This window comes from Geotrypetes seraphini, chromosome 1 (assembly GCF_902459505.1).
Source record: "Geotrypetes seraphini chromosome 1, aGeoSer1.1, whole genome shotgun sequence".
In the NCBI taxonomy this organism is placed as follows: Eukaryota; Metazoa; Chordata; class Amphibia; order Gymnophiona; family Dermophiidae; genus Geotrypetes; species Geotrypetes seraphini.
Window position 1 is genome coordinate 159923615 of NC_047084.1, and position 12987 is coordinate 159936601.

Sequence of the window (12987 nt, forward strand, 5' to 3'; positions counted from 1 at the left end):
GGGGCTTTCCACTTCTGCAGCTGCCCTTTTCACGGTCCACTTTGCGCTTGCACTCTCTGGGGAGGGGGGGTTGGGTCTGGGCTTGGTGGGGTAGGTGTGTCTGGTAGTTTTGTCTGGGTGGTGGCTGGGTGTTTCTTGGGTGCTTGTTGTGCGGATTGGTGTGTCTGGTGAGCGGTCTGGGTGTTGTTGCTTGTGGGGGTTTTTTTCATTATAAAATATGGCTGAGGGTCTAGTCCGGCTTATTATTCTTGTGGGTTCTGGGGTGGGATTTGTTTGCTTGCCCCAAGTTTTGGCCTTTTGTTGTGTATTGCTATGCCTCTCATTGGCAATTTTCTCTTGGGAGAGGCTTGTTCATGCTTGTTGTTGCTGTTACTCTCATTCTGTGTTCTTTTTGATAATGTATAAGTTTCTGTACAGACCATGGTTGCTTGTCTGGACCTTTTGCCATTCTCAATAAAAATACTTTGGAAAAAAAAAAAAAAAAAAAAAGAAAAATTTCACTGCCTGTTTCTATTCTGACCATTTATTCCATTTCATGGTTATTGAAAAAAAAAAAAAAATAATAATTTTACATGAGGGGGGGGGGGGTGTCAAAAAATGATGGGCCCCGGGTGCCACATACCCTAGGTACGCCACTGGTAAAGGAGGGAGAGAATTCCTATGAGCCTTGGAGCTGTTACCACTGTGGTCAGCGCTAAAAATCGAGATGTAGTTTTGTAAAAGGGGGAAGAGAAAGAAAGATGATATAATAAGGAAATATACAGTCGACTCCACCTATGCGCACGGCAGTTAAGTGCACGCTTCGATTATCTGCAGCCTCCCATCATGGTCACGTGTTTTTTTTTTTGCATTAAAGTCAATGGACGTAAACTCTGGATATTTTTTTTTAGGCCGATCCTGTTTTTCCTTTATATGATGATGATTCCTCCACCCCCCCCCTCCCCTCCCCTCCCCCATCAGGTGCACCGAACTTACAAATGCTGGATCTCTCTGGTTTCCCTAGCTTTGGGGAGGAAGAAGCGCTTAAGGAAACGCCCCAAGCGAGGAAGACCATCTGAAAAGCAACTGGGAGGGCGCTAGCCTTTCAGAGAGCAGCCTGAGATGTGTCCCGGGGGGGGGGGGGGGGGGAAGGAAGCACCTGTCTCAGCCCGGGCTCCTCCCCGGCACTGGGGACCGCCGCCGAGCCGTGTCTGCGGGTTGGGCGCGACGAAGGTGCGGTTCGCCGGCTCCCGTGCGGGGTCAAGGTGTACAAGCGGTGGGGAGGGAGGCCCGCCTCGGGTTCCTGTTGCTCCGGTCAGCGTCGCAGCATCTGCCATCTGGTAAAGTGGAGGGCCAGCAGGAGGGACGACACAGGTGCGGGTAGATCTGACTAGGGTGACTCTTTTTTTTTTTTTTTTTGTAATGAATAGTAATGCTAAATAATGAATCGTGCGTTTGCTTTTTGTTGAAGTGACAGATTCTTGCAGCTGTGAGGGGTCTGGGTAAAACCAGGATGTGCAGGATCTCCAGGAAAATGAGCAATCTTTTCTTAAGGCGGTCTGCCCTACATCCTGGAGATCCTGAGAATCCTGCAAATCCTGGTTTTTTACCGGGTTCCAGCTGTGAGAGCTTAGTTGAAGTCAAGACGTTATATAGTGCTATTCACTTTATTTGTAGCTAACCAGAGCTTTCCCCCCTCTATTTTATACCTCTCTCCCCTCCCGCTCAGTCTTTGTAGTAACACCTCAGCAGGTCATATAGCAAGACTCTACAATCGCGGGGATTTTAATCTGTCCACTAGATGTCGCTCTTGCACAATGACGTAAACTCCTCCCCCTCCGAGGGGCCATGAATGCTGCCTTCACAGCATGCTCTCACCCAGGACACCAAAAGATCTGACATAGGTGTTAAAGCCCAGGGCCTCTGCCTAGCAGTGTGCAGCTTTGTTACTAGGCATTTTCTATAAAATATTGACTAAGAATGTCATGCTAATGTTGGCAGATTTCTAGATATATATATATATATATATATATATATATTTTGGGGGGAGGCAAGGAGTTAGAGGTGTGTAGAATGGGTCAATAAGTCAGACAGGATTTGGAGAGTTCTTAACCAAGTGTCCCAAGAATCAACCCTAAGGTAAAAGTGGACAGAGTAACATAAAGACATGATGGCAGATAAAAGCCAAATGGTGCATTTAGTTTGCCCATCTCCAGTAAGAGTTAATCTTTTTCTCTCTCTGAGCATCCCACATGCCTATCCCAGGCCCTCTAGAACCTGAGTCATCCAGTTCCTAATTTTCTGCTTGCAGTTCTGTAAAGGTGGAATTTATACGATGCAGGACTCTTCCTTGTTAATATTTTAATTTAACTGCAAGAAAAGTGATACTGTGAGGCCATCCTTCAGGTGCAGTTCATCCTGATCCCTTTTGGAGGGGAAGTTTTCTCAACTACCTTAAAAACAAATCCAATACCTGACATAGGCAATATATGGATAGAGTCTGCCTTACTTAAAACCAACTCTTGAATTAATCCTTTGTTCCTAATTGAAGAAGAGTGGTTGAGTTTATAGGGATTATTAAATTTGACCATTTGTGCACTGGGCTCAAGTTTTAAAACATATTAATTCAATTATTTCTTCCATATGTGTACTTTGCATAGGGTTACCATATGGCTCCCCAAAAAGGAGGACAGATTGAGATATTCAAATTTTACTACCATTGTGTTCAGTAGAAGTAAAACTTGTATGTCTCTTTCTGTTCTTTTTTTTTTTTTTTTCTGGAGCCATATGGAAACCCTAACTTTGCAAGGACTAAAAATCCTTCCAAAAAGCATGAATGGGAAGGAGGTCTACTCTAGAGTTAAACTGGGAGAGTTTTTCAACTTGCTTGTTCTCTGCACTAAATACAGCTTCTTAGTTAAAATCCCAAATTCTCCTTATAATAACACCCTTTTTTCAGTAATAACTAAAGTTACCAGATTTTTGGCTTGCTGAAGATTGGGGGTTGGGCAGTAGGATAACCATATGATTCCAGAATAAGGAAGATGGACTGAGACATCCGGGTTTTACTTCTATTGAAAGCAATGGGAGTGATTTGGTTGGTTATCAAATTTTTAATAAACTTGTAAACTTGTATTTTTGTTTATCTTTCCATGAAAAATGTTATGTGCAGTCTTATGTCCTGCTGAATCCTCCATAGAGTTCTAGGCGGGTTACATATTAATACAGTACTTCCCCGATATTCGCGGGGGTTCCATTCTAGGAACCCCTGTGAATTAAAAAAAACCACGAATACAGTTTTTTGCCTGTCAAGAGGCAGGAGAGGGGCAGCTGGAGTGCTGGCGAGTGAAGAAAATCACTCGCGGTCTGCTCCAAACGCCTCTTTCTGTTACTAAAGTCAGGCTATACCAATCAGGAGCTGCTTTGATGCGCAGCTCCTGATTGGCGGAGCCCGACTTTAGTACAGGAAGAGGCAGTCAGAGAATACCGCAAATTAGTGAGACTATAACACATACACTTGGTGGCGTAGTGAGAGGTGCGGGGGGTGGTGGTACCCCTCCCCACCCTCATCTCTGCTCCCCCTGCTCCTTCCCTGATCCTGCCTGCCATGTGCGCCCCCTTCCCCTCCCCCCATTCTTCTAGTTGAAATTGTTTTGCGACAGCCAAAAATGTGCTCCTTGCAACCCCATTTGCTCTCCCTTTGATGTCGCTTCCTATACGTGGCACCCGGAAGTGATGTCAGCGGGAGAGCCGATGGGGTCGCGAAGAGCACGTTGACTGCCCTGAACAACTTCAAATAGAGGTACAGGGAAGGATGCGCACACGTGGAACGGGAAGAGGCAGGGGCAGAGAGGAGGAGGGATGTCATCGCCCTCACCAACATGGCGCTCGGGGCGGATCCCCTTTGCCCACCCCTTTACTACGCCACTGTTTATATGGGCTTTTACAAAGCCGCGGTAGAGGTTTCTACCATGGGCTGGTGAGGTAAATGCTCCAATGCTCAGAATTCCTATGAGCATCAGAGCCTTTACCTCATCAGCCCGCAATACAAACCTCTACCGTGGTTTTGTAAAAGGTGGTCTTACAGAACGTAGGGACTGCTAATACCATAGTAGATGACGGCCAATAAAGACACAAATGGTCCATCCAGTCTACCCAACCTGATTCAATTTAAATTTTTTAAATTTTTTCTTCTTAGCTATTTCTGGGCAAAAATCCAAAGCTCTACCTGGTACTGTGTTTGGGTTCCAAATGTCAAAATCTCCATCAAAATCTACTCTAGCCCATCCTCCCAGCCATTGAAGCCCTCTCCAGCCCATCCTCCCCCAAACGGCCATATACAGACTGTGCAAGTCTGCTCAGTACTGGCCTTAGTTCAATATTTACTATTATTTTCTGATTCTAGATCCTCTGTGTTCATCCCACGCTTCTTTGAACTCAGTCACCGTTTTCCTCTCCCACCTCTCTCGAGAGCGCATTCCAGGCATCCACCACCCTCTCATAAAGAAGAATTTCCTTACATTGCTCTTGAATCTACCACCGCTGGCCTCAACCTCAAATTATGTCCTCTGGTTTTACCATTTTCCTTTCTCTGGAAAAGATTTTGTTCTATGTTAATACTCTGCGTAGGGTACTAAATGAGTGCTCGGCAGAACTCGTAGTAAGTACATGGTTGGAGCAAAGAAATGTGAAGAGCGTGTTTTTTGTTTGTTGGGAAAAAAAAGGTCATCGCTTCTTTCACCAGTTCTTCCATCGTCTTCTCTTTCATATTATCATTCTTTGCTTTCTTCTCTCTCCAAAACTTGTACCAGAGTTCTACTTCACTATCAAAATTTTCTATTATAAAAATCACAGAAACACTGCATTTTTTTTTTGCTAAATTCTTTGATTGACATTAGAGAATGACACGGTGACAAAATTCATCACCATTCCCGTCCCTGCGGATAACCGTGGGAAACCATCTTCATGTCATTCTTTAAAGAGAGAGGGAAGAATCAGGGTGTCAGGTCAAAAGCATGCCGGGACAAAGGCGTGCCCAGACAATTGAGCGCAGCGCGGAGGTGCGCACCGCTCTAAATTACTGTTTTTAGGGCTCCGACGGGGGGGCGTGGGGGGAACCCCCCCACTTTACTTAATAGACATCGCGCTGCGTTGTGGGGGGTTGTAACCCCCCACAATTTACTGAAAACTGAACTTTTTCCCTGTTTTTAGGGAAAAAGTTCTGTTTACAGTAAAATGTGGAGGGTTACAACCCCCCATAACGCCAGCGCAATGTCTATTAAGTAAACTGGGGGGGTTCCCCAACAAAACCCCCCATTGGAGCCCCTAAAAACTGTAATTTTGTGCGGCACGCACCTCCGCGCCGTTGTCTATGAACCAAGAATCAGAGTATAATTGGGCACAACCACTGACCCGCAAGCTTTGCTTTGAAGAATGCTGGTGTAGAAGGACCGAGGTTGAAACAGACACTACAGAATGACAGTCTCTGGTATCTAGAGCAGATATTGTGATGTCATAATGCGTCATTCCACCAGTGCGTAAGAGCCAGTCACATCAGTGATGTTACAATGGCTTCATTATCCTTGGCTCACATAAGAATCAGAGTATGAATGGCCACAACCACTGATCCATAAGCTTTGCTTTGAAGAATGCTGGTGTAGAAGGACCGAGGTTGAAACAGACACTACAGAATGACAGTCTCTGGTATCCAGAGCAGATATTGTGATGTCATAATGCCTCATTCCACCAGTGCCTAAGAGCCAATCTCATCAGTGATGTCACAATGGCTTCATTATCCTTGGCTCACATAAGAATCAGAGTATGAATGGCCACAACCACTGACCCTCAAGCTTTGCTTTGAAGAATGCTGAGATTGAGCAGCAACATTCCAGAGCAGATATTGTGATGTCATAATGCCTCATTTCACCAGTGCCTAAGAGCCAATCACATCAGTGATGTCAAAATGGCTTCATTATCCTTGGCTCACATAAGAATCAGAGTATGAATGGCCACAACCACTGACCCGCAAGCTTTGCTTTGAAGAATGCTGGTGTAGAAGGACTGAGGTTGAAATAGACACTAGAAAATGACATGGGATTATTTCCCGCGGTTATCCGCAGGGACGGTGATGAATTTTGTCACCGTGTCGTTCTCTAATTGACATCTTCAACATAACAGCAGGGTGCAAAGAAAATGTGGGTAAATTGCCATTGGGAAATCTTTCCTCCGGTGACGATAACAAAATTATCCATCCATTTGCATCCAGTCAACTGATAGAAACTTGCTTCGTTAGTTTCAGTTAGGTCTAAACAAAATTTAGTATGTTTCAAAACTTTCTAAAAATGATGTTACAGTAGTGTTACCAGACATCTGGATTTCCCGCGACGTGTCCTCTTTGTGGGACGTGTCTGGGGGTCCAGACGGCTTTTCAACACCTGGCACGTTGTCTGGGTTTTGAAAAGCTTCCATCAAATCGCCATCGGGCAGGAGGGCATGCGTGGAATCCACGCGATGGACGTCATGTGTCGCATCCGTGCATGCGCAGAGCAGGCATTGGGGGGGGTAGGGCTGGAGCAGGACTAGGGCAGGATTGGGGGCGGGGATGGGTGGAACTGGGATGGCCTGAGGGCGGGTCTAGAGGGTCCAAATTATCCATTTGGAAAATCTGGTAGCCCTATGTTAGTCACAATTAAAATTCACCTCCAAAATATTTCCTTATATCCATCATTTCACTTGCAACACCAAAAACTAAGTAATTACACTAAATAACTATAAGTCACTTCACAAAGTTGGTTTTAGATTGACTGACTGAAGACTGAAATTGAATAACAAGCAGAGAGCACTAATTTTAAATATGTTTCCAGAGTGTAGAGGCATCCATATCCCCTCACCCCACCCCTACCCCCTCTTACCCCCCTCTCCCTTCTTACCCTTCTTTCTGGTCTGGGTCACTCTCTTCCTCTACCACTTACGGGTACAGCACCCATCTCCATCCCCTCTCCTCCACCCTGTGGATCCACCATCCTTTGTTCCCTCCCTCTCCCCTCCTTTTGCAGGTCTGCCCTCGCTCACTCTACGACCATCCCCCCCCCCCCATGGCAACTTCCTATCGTCTTGCTCCCCCTTCCTCCAATTGATTGCCCTCTCTATGTGGTGCTGGTTTATCTAAACCATGGGCCCTCCCAAAGCAGCAGCAGTGGCTGGCCAGCAGAGGAAATGCTGTAAGCTGGCCGCAAGCATTTAAAATTGTTTTCACTTTTGATTGGTTGGGGGGGGGGTGCAACTACACTGCCCTGCACACCACTGGCTATGCCCATGGGTATAAGTGTAGGTGCAGTTTGCATTTTTACTTTGGGAGCGAAGGGCAAAGTGTAAACGACATGGGGAAAGGAGAACCAATTCAACATTAGCATCCACATTTGATGGGCGGAAGCATGCTGCCTCCCATCCTCACCCCAAATTGTATAACATAGTAACCTAGTAAATGACGGCAGATAAAGACCCGAATGGCCCATCCAGTGTGCCTAAACATACACTCTCTATAATTTAATGCTTTAATTTAAATTGTTCTTTTTCTTAGATATTTTTGGGCCAGAAACCCAGAGCTCTGTCCGGTACTGTGCATTTACTGGAGTCTCCGTCAAAGCTCACTCCAGCTCATCTAAACCATCCCAGCCCATCCTCAATTAAATTGCCATATACAGGACACAGACCGTGCAAGTCTGCCCAGTACTGGTCTTAGTTCTTCATTATAAGAACATAAGAAGTCGCCTCCAGCAGGTCCTGGCACCCACTAAACTGGACTGGACTTTAAAGCTTAGGTTTATCAGTAATATGGAACTGTCTATTGCAAAGCGCCATGGTTACTATGATACTTATACCCGGACTTGGACATTGCTACTTGACAAAGTAGATTCTTTATTTTGAGCTTACTTCTGTGGGGTGGGAGGGAGGGGGGTTGTGGACCGGGGGGGCTCTCCTGCAGAAACAACAGGAGGTCCCTCTTTGCTGGAGGTGGAGCTTGGGGGTGGGGGGAGGTATGTGGAGTTCTGGTTATTGATGGGTATCGGGGGCTTGATTGTTTTGCTGGGTTTTTCTCTGTGCTCTGTAGATTTATTGCTGGGATCCTTTGTATGTTTGTTTGTTTTCACTTGAGCTGTCCCTGATATTCATACTTTGGTTTGTATATTTCAAAATTTTCAATAAACATTTATTAATAAAAAAAAAAAAAAAGTCGCCTCCACTGGGTCAGACCAGAAGTCCATCGTGCCCAGTGGTCCGCTTCCGCGACGGCCCATCAGGCCCATGACCTGTGAAGTGGTTTCTGACTATTTCTATAACCTACCTCTACTTCTATCTGTACCCCTCAATCCCCTTATCCTTTAGGAACCTATCTAGACCCTCCTTGAACCCCTGTAGCATGCTCTGGCCTATCACAACCTCTGGGAGCGCGTTCCATGTGTCCACCACCTTCTGAGTAAAAAAGAACTTCCTGGCATTTGTTCTAAACCTGTCCTTTTTCAATTTCTCCGAGTGCCCCCTTGTACTTGTGGTTCCCCACAGTCTGAAGAATCTGTCCCTGTCTACCTTCTCTATGCCCTTCAGGATTTTGAAGGTTTCTATCATGTCTCCTCTAAGTCTCCGCTTTTCCAGGGAGAATAGCCCCAGCATTTCCAACCTGTCAGCGTATGAGAAGTTTTCCATACCTTTTATCAGTTTTGTCACTCTTCTCTGGACTCCCTCAAGTACTGCCATGTCGTTCTTGAGGTATGGTGACCAGTACTGGACACAGTACTCCAGAAGTGGGCGCACCATTGCCCGATACAGCAGCAAGATGACTTCCTTCGTCCTGGTTGTGATACCCTTTTTAATGATGCCCAACATTCTGTTCGCTTTCTTGGCGGCTGTCGCACACTGTGCTGATGCTTTCAATGTTGTGTCCACCAAGACTCCCAGGTCTCTTTCAAGGTTGCTCACCCCTAGCAATGATCCCCCCATTTTATAGTTGAACATCGGGTCCTTTTTCCCTACATGCATGACCTTGCATTTCTCAATGTTAAAACTGATTTGCCACTTTCTTGCCCACTCTTCCAATCTCGTTAGGTCCCTTTGCAGGTCTTCACAGTCTTCCGTGGTTCTAACTCTGCTGCAGAGTTTGGTGTCGTTCGCAAATTTAATAACCTCATAGTTCATCCCCGTCTCCAAGTCGTTAATAAATACATTGAACAGGAGCGGTCCCAGCACCGACCCCTGTGGAACTCCGCTTGTTACCCATATACCCATATACCATTACATTACATTAATGACTTCTATTCCACCCATACCTTGCAGTTCTGGGCGGATTACAAAAGAAACTAGCTGGACATTTCCAGGAAAATTACAATTTAGGGTTTTGGATTACAAAAAGATGACTGGACAGTTCTAGGAAATTTACGGTTTGGGAAGCTGTTTACATGGTTGAGACTTTGAGGAGAAAGAATTACGGAGAGGGAGAGACTTTGAGGGGGAATTTGTAAGGAAGGAGGAGAACAGGGGATAGAGTTAAGACATATGGATAAAGTTTTTGAATAGCAGAGTTTTAATTTCTTTTTGAAATGATTTGAAGTCGCTCGTTTTTAATAGCAAGTTGGAGATGGTGTGGTCAAGTTTCGCTGCTTGCGTCGCTAGTAGGTTGTCAAACATCTTCTTGCGCTGAGTGCCTTTGAAAGGGGGGGAAGGTAAATGGGGTCTGGGTTCTCCTTTGTCTAGTAGTGAGGTTTTGATTTAGGCGGTTGTTTAGGTATCTATAGAGAAGATTGTTGTATAAAAATTAAAAGGTTTTACAGCGTACTTTTGAAAGATTTGCTTACATGTTGAAGGCAAATAAGGCTTATAAGATTGCTATGTGCATGCATCATATCTTATTCAGTTTTCTTGTTTGGTGCGTGTTTCCACACCAAGTTGGAGATAGTTCTGTGTATGCTCAAATAGGTGTCAGGACAAAGGCGCGCGCAGACAATTGAGCGCAGCGCGGAGGTGCGCGCCGCAGAAAATTACAGTTTTTATGGCTCCGACGGGGGGGGGGGGCATGGGGGGAACCCCCCCACTTTACTTAATAGAGATAGCGCCACGTTGTGGGGGCGGTGTGGGGGGTTGTAACCCCCCACATTTTACTGAAAGCTTCACTTTTTCCCTGTTTTTAGGGAAAAAGTTAAGTTTACAGTCAAATGTGGAGGGTTACAACCCCCCCAAACCTCCCACAACGCCGGCGCGATCTCTATTAAGTAAACTGGGGGGGTTACCCCCGCCCCCCCCCCGTCGGAGCCATAAAAACTGTAATTTTCTCCGCGCTGCGCTCAATTGTCTGCGCGCGCCTTTGTCCTGACACCTATTTGAGCATACACAGAACTATCTCCAACTTGGTGTGGAAACAAAAACCCCCGTCGGAGCCTCTAATAACTGTAATTTTCTTTGGCGCGCGCCTCTGTCTTGCGCTCAGTTGTCGGCGCGCGCCTTTGTCTTTCGCGGGGTTGTCTATGAACCGCTCAAATATGTTTAAATATGTTTATTAAGTTTGCAGAAAAACCAAAGTTCACAAGTACAACCACAGTATAAATTGCAATACAACCAAACCACACCCCACCCTCCCCCCCTCCCTCCCTATGCTCAAATATAAACCTAGAACTTTGGGCCACAAAATGGCCCAAAAGTGGGGGTCTCAGTTTATATTCAAGTCCTCCCCTTCTCAGACCCATCGCAGGCCTCTCCCCTGGAATGGAAGAGCAGCCTAATGGTTAGAGCGGCTGCCTCTGCACCCTGAGGTTCTGAGTTAAATTCCCACCAGAGCTCCTTGTGACTCTGGGTAAATCACTTTAACACAGGGATCTCAAAGTCCCTCCTCGAGGGCCGCAATCCAGTCGGGTTTTCAGGATTTCCCCAATGAATATGCATTGAAAGCTGTGCATGCACATAGATCTCATGCATATTCATTGGGGAAATCCTGAAAACCCGACTGGATTGCGGCCCTCAAGGAGGGACTTTGAGATCCCTGCTTTAACACTTCATTGCCCCAGGTACAAAATAAGTACTGGTCTAAAATACATAAACTGCTTTGATTGTAACCACACACAGAAAACGTAGTATATCAAGTCCCACCCCCTTTACCCTACTTTAAGCCCTGCTGGTCCAGTGGTGAGCCAGGGCAAGAGCGATCCTCCTATGCTCCTGCCCCATGCAATCTCGCCACTCAAAATAGTTAACGCAAGTTCCCATAGTAACCCATCGCCTCAATACTTCCCTATGTCAAACTAACAGAAGGGCTAGTAGCCAAGCTCCTCACCAACTATCTGGAAGACCACAATATACTCCACCCCATGCAATCTGGCTTCAGAACAGCACAGAGACACTATTAGGCTCCCTTGTTGATACAGCTAGACAACACCTCAGCACAGGCAAAAAAATGCTGCTCATACAACTGTATCTGACCACAGCATTTGACCTGGTAGACCATAATATCCTACTGCAAATTTTGGACAATAGGTATCACTGATAAGGTATACTCATGGTTTGAAGGATTCCTAAAATCCAGAACCTACAGAGTAAAGTCGGACAAAGAAAAATCAGAACCCTAGTCCAACCCCTGCGGCGTACCCCAAGGATCCCCACTATCCCCCACTCTCTTCATTCTCTATACTGCCTCCCTTGGCACCTGCCTTGACAAACTAGGCTTAACCTCATATAGCTATGCAGACGACATCACCATTCTCATACCTTTTGATCAATCCAAGCCCTCTATTACAGACATATTACACCGAACACTAGAAACAGTAGTAACATGGATGAAAGATAATAACCTGAAGCTGAACCCAGACAAAACAAAATTCATCCTCCTCGAAAATAATAAAGTCCCAACCATAACCAATTTAGAAATTAACTCAATCAATTACCTCATTCAACCCACCCTAAAACTACTAGGAATGATGATAGATAGATGCTGCACCATGCAACCAGAAATCAATAAAACAATAAGAACATAAGAAATCGTTTGCAATTATGAGAAACCTAAGACAAGTTCGAAAATTCTTCGATAGAACATAATTCCGGCTCTTAGTACAATCCCTAGTCCTAGGTCTTTTAGACTATTGCAACATTCTATACCTCCCCTGCCCAGCAACAATGATAAAACAACTACAAACAATCCAAAACATTGCACTGAGACTTATCTATTCATTGAGAAAACACAACCACATCACAGAGGCATACCTCAACTTACACTGGCTTCCAATTCCGGCAAGAATACTATTCAAATTCTACTGTTTACTATTTAAAACTATAAACGGCGACAGCCCAACCTACCTGAACAACCGCCTCATCCAAACTACATCTACTAGACATAGGAAACCCCCCACTCCATTCACGCACCCTTCAATCAAAGAAGTCAAACGAAAAAAACTATATGATGGCCTCCTAGCCACACAAGTAGCAAAACTCAACAACCAAATTTCCAATCTACTAATTATGACCCCAGACTACAAAACATTCAGAAAAGAAACAGACTACTTTTCAAGAAATTCATGCAAATGACTTACGGTAATACCACTTGCTCCTTCCCACTTCCCAATACCTTCCCAATTCCCCAAAGCAACCTCATCTACTCTTTATCTCCTCTAGAAATTACCACATATCTTCTTGTAAAACGTTTTTTGTAATTCTTTGGTAATCCGCCTTGAACCGCAAGGCAATGGCAGAATAGAAATCTCTAATGTAATGTAATCTAACCTCACAAAACTTCCATGAGTTCAGTTTATATTCAAGTCAACATTTTCCCCCCTTTTTTTGGGGAGGTGAAAAGGGAAGGGTACATCGGTTTATATTTGGATGGGTTATTATTCGAGCACTTGGGTAATTTCCAGATCTGTACAGCTGCTAGAGTGCACGCACATCTCCAGAAAGCAGGCTTCTGAAAGGAAGTTCTTATTAAAGATTTGCAAAGACGTTGACCTTGAAAGTTGGAAGCTTGCTTTGTTGTAA

At 45.1% G+C, this 12987-nt stretch overlaps 1 protein-coding gene across 1 annotated transcript in view; it reads left to right on the forward strand.

Moving 5' to 3' along the window:
• The first annotated feature begins 994 nt into the window (after window positions 1-994).
• The window catches only part of FAM160A1 (family with sequence similarity 160 member A1), a 241839-nt gene continuing 229846 nt past the window's right edge, over window positions 995-12987 (forward strand). Inside the window, exon 1 of the mRNA XM_033940663.1 lies at window positions 995-1353. The gene's annotated coding sequence lies outside the window, so the exon portion shown is untranslated. The remainder of the gene's footprint in view (window positions 1354-12987) is intronic.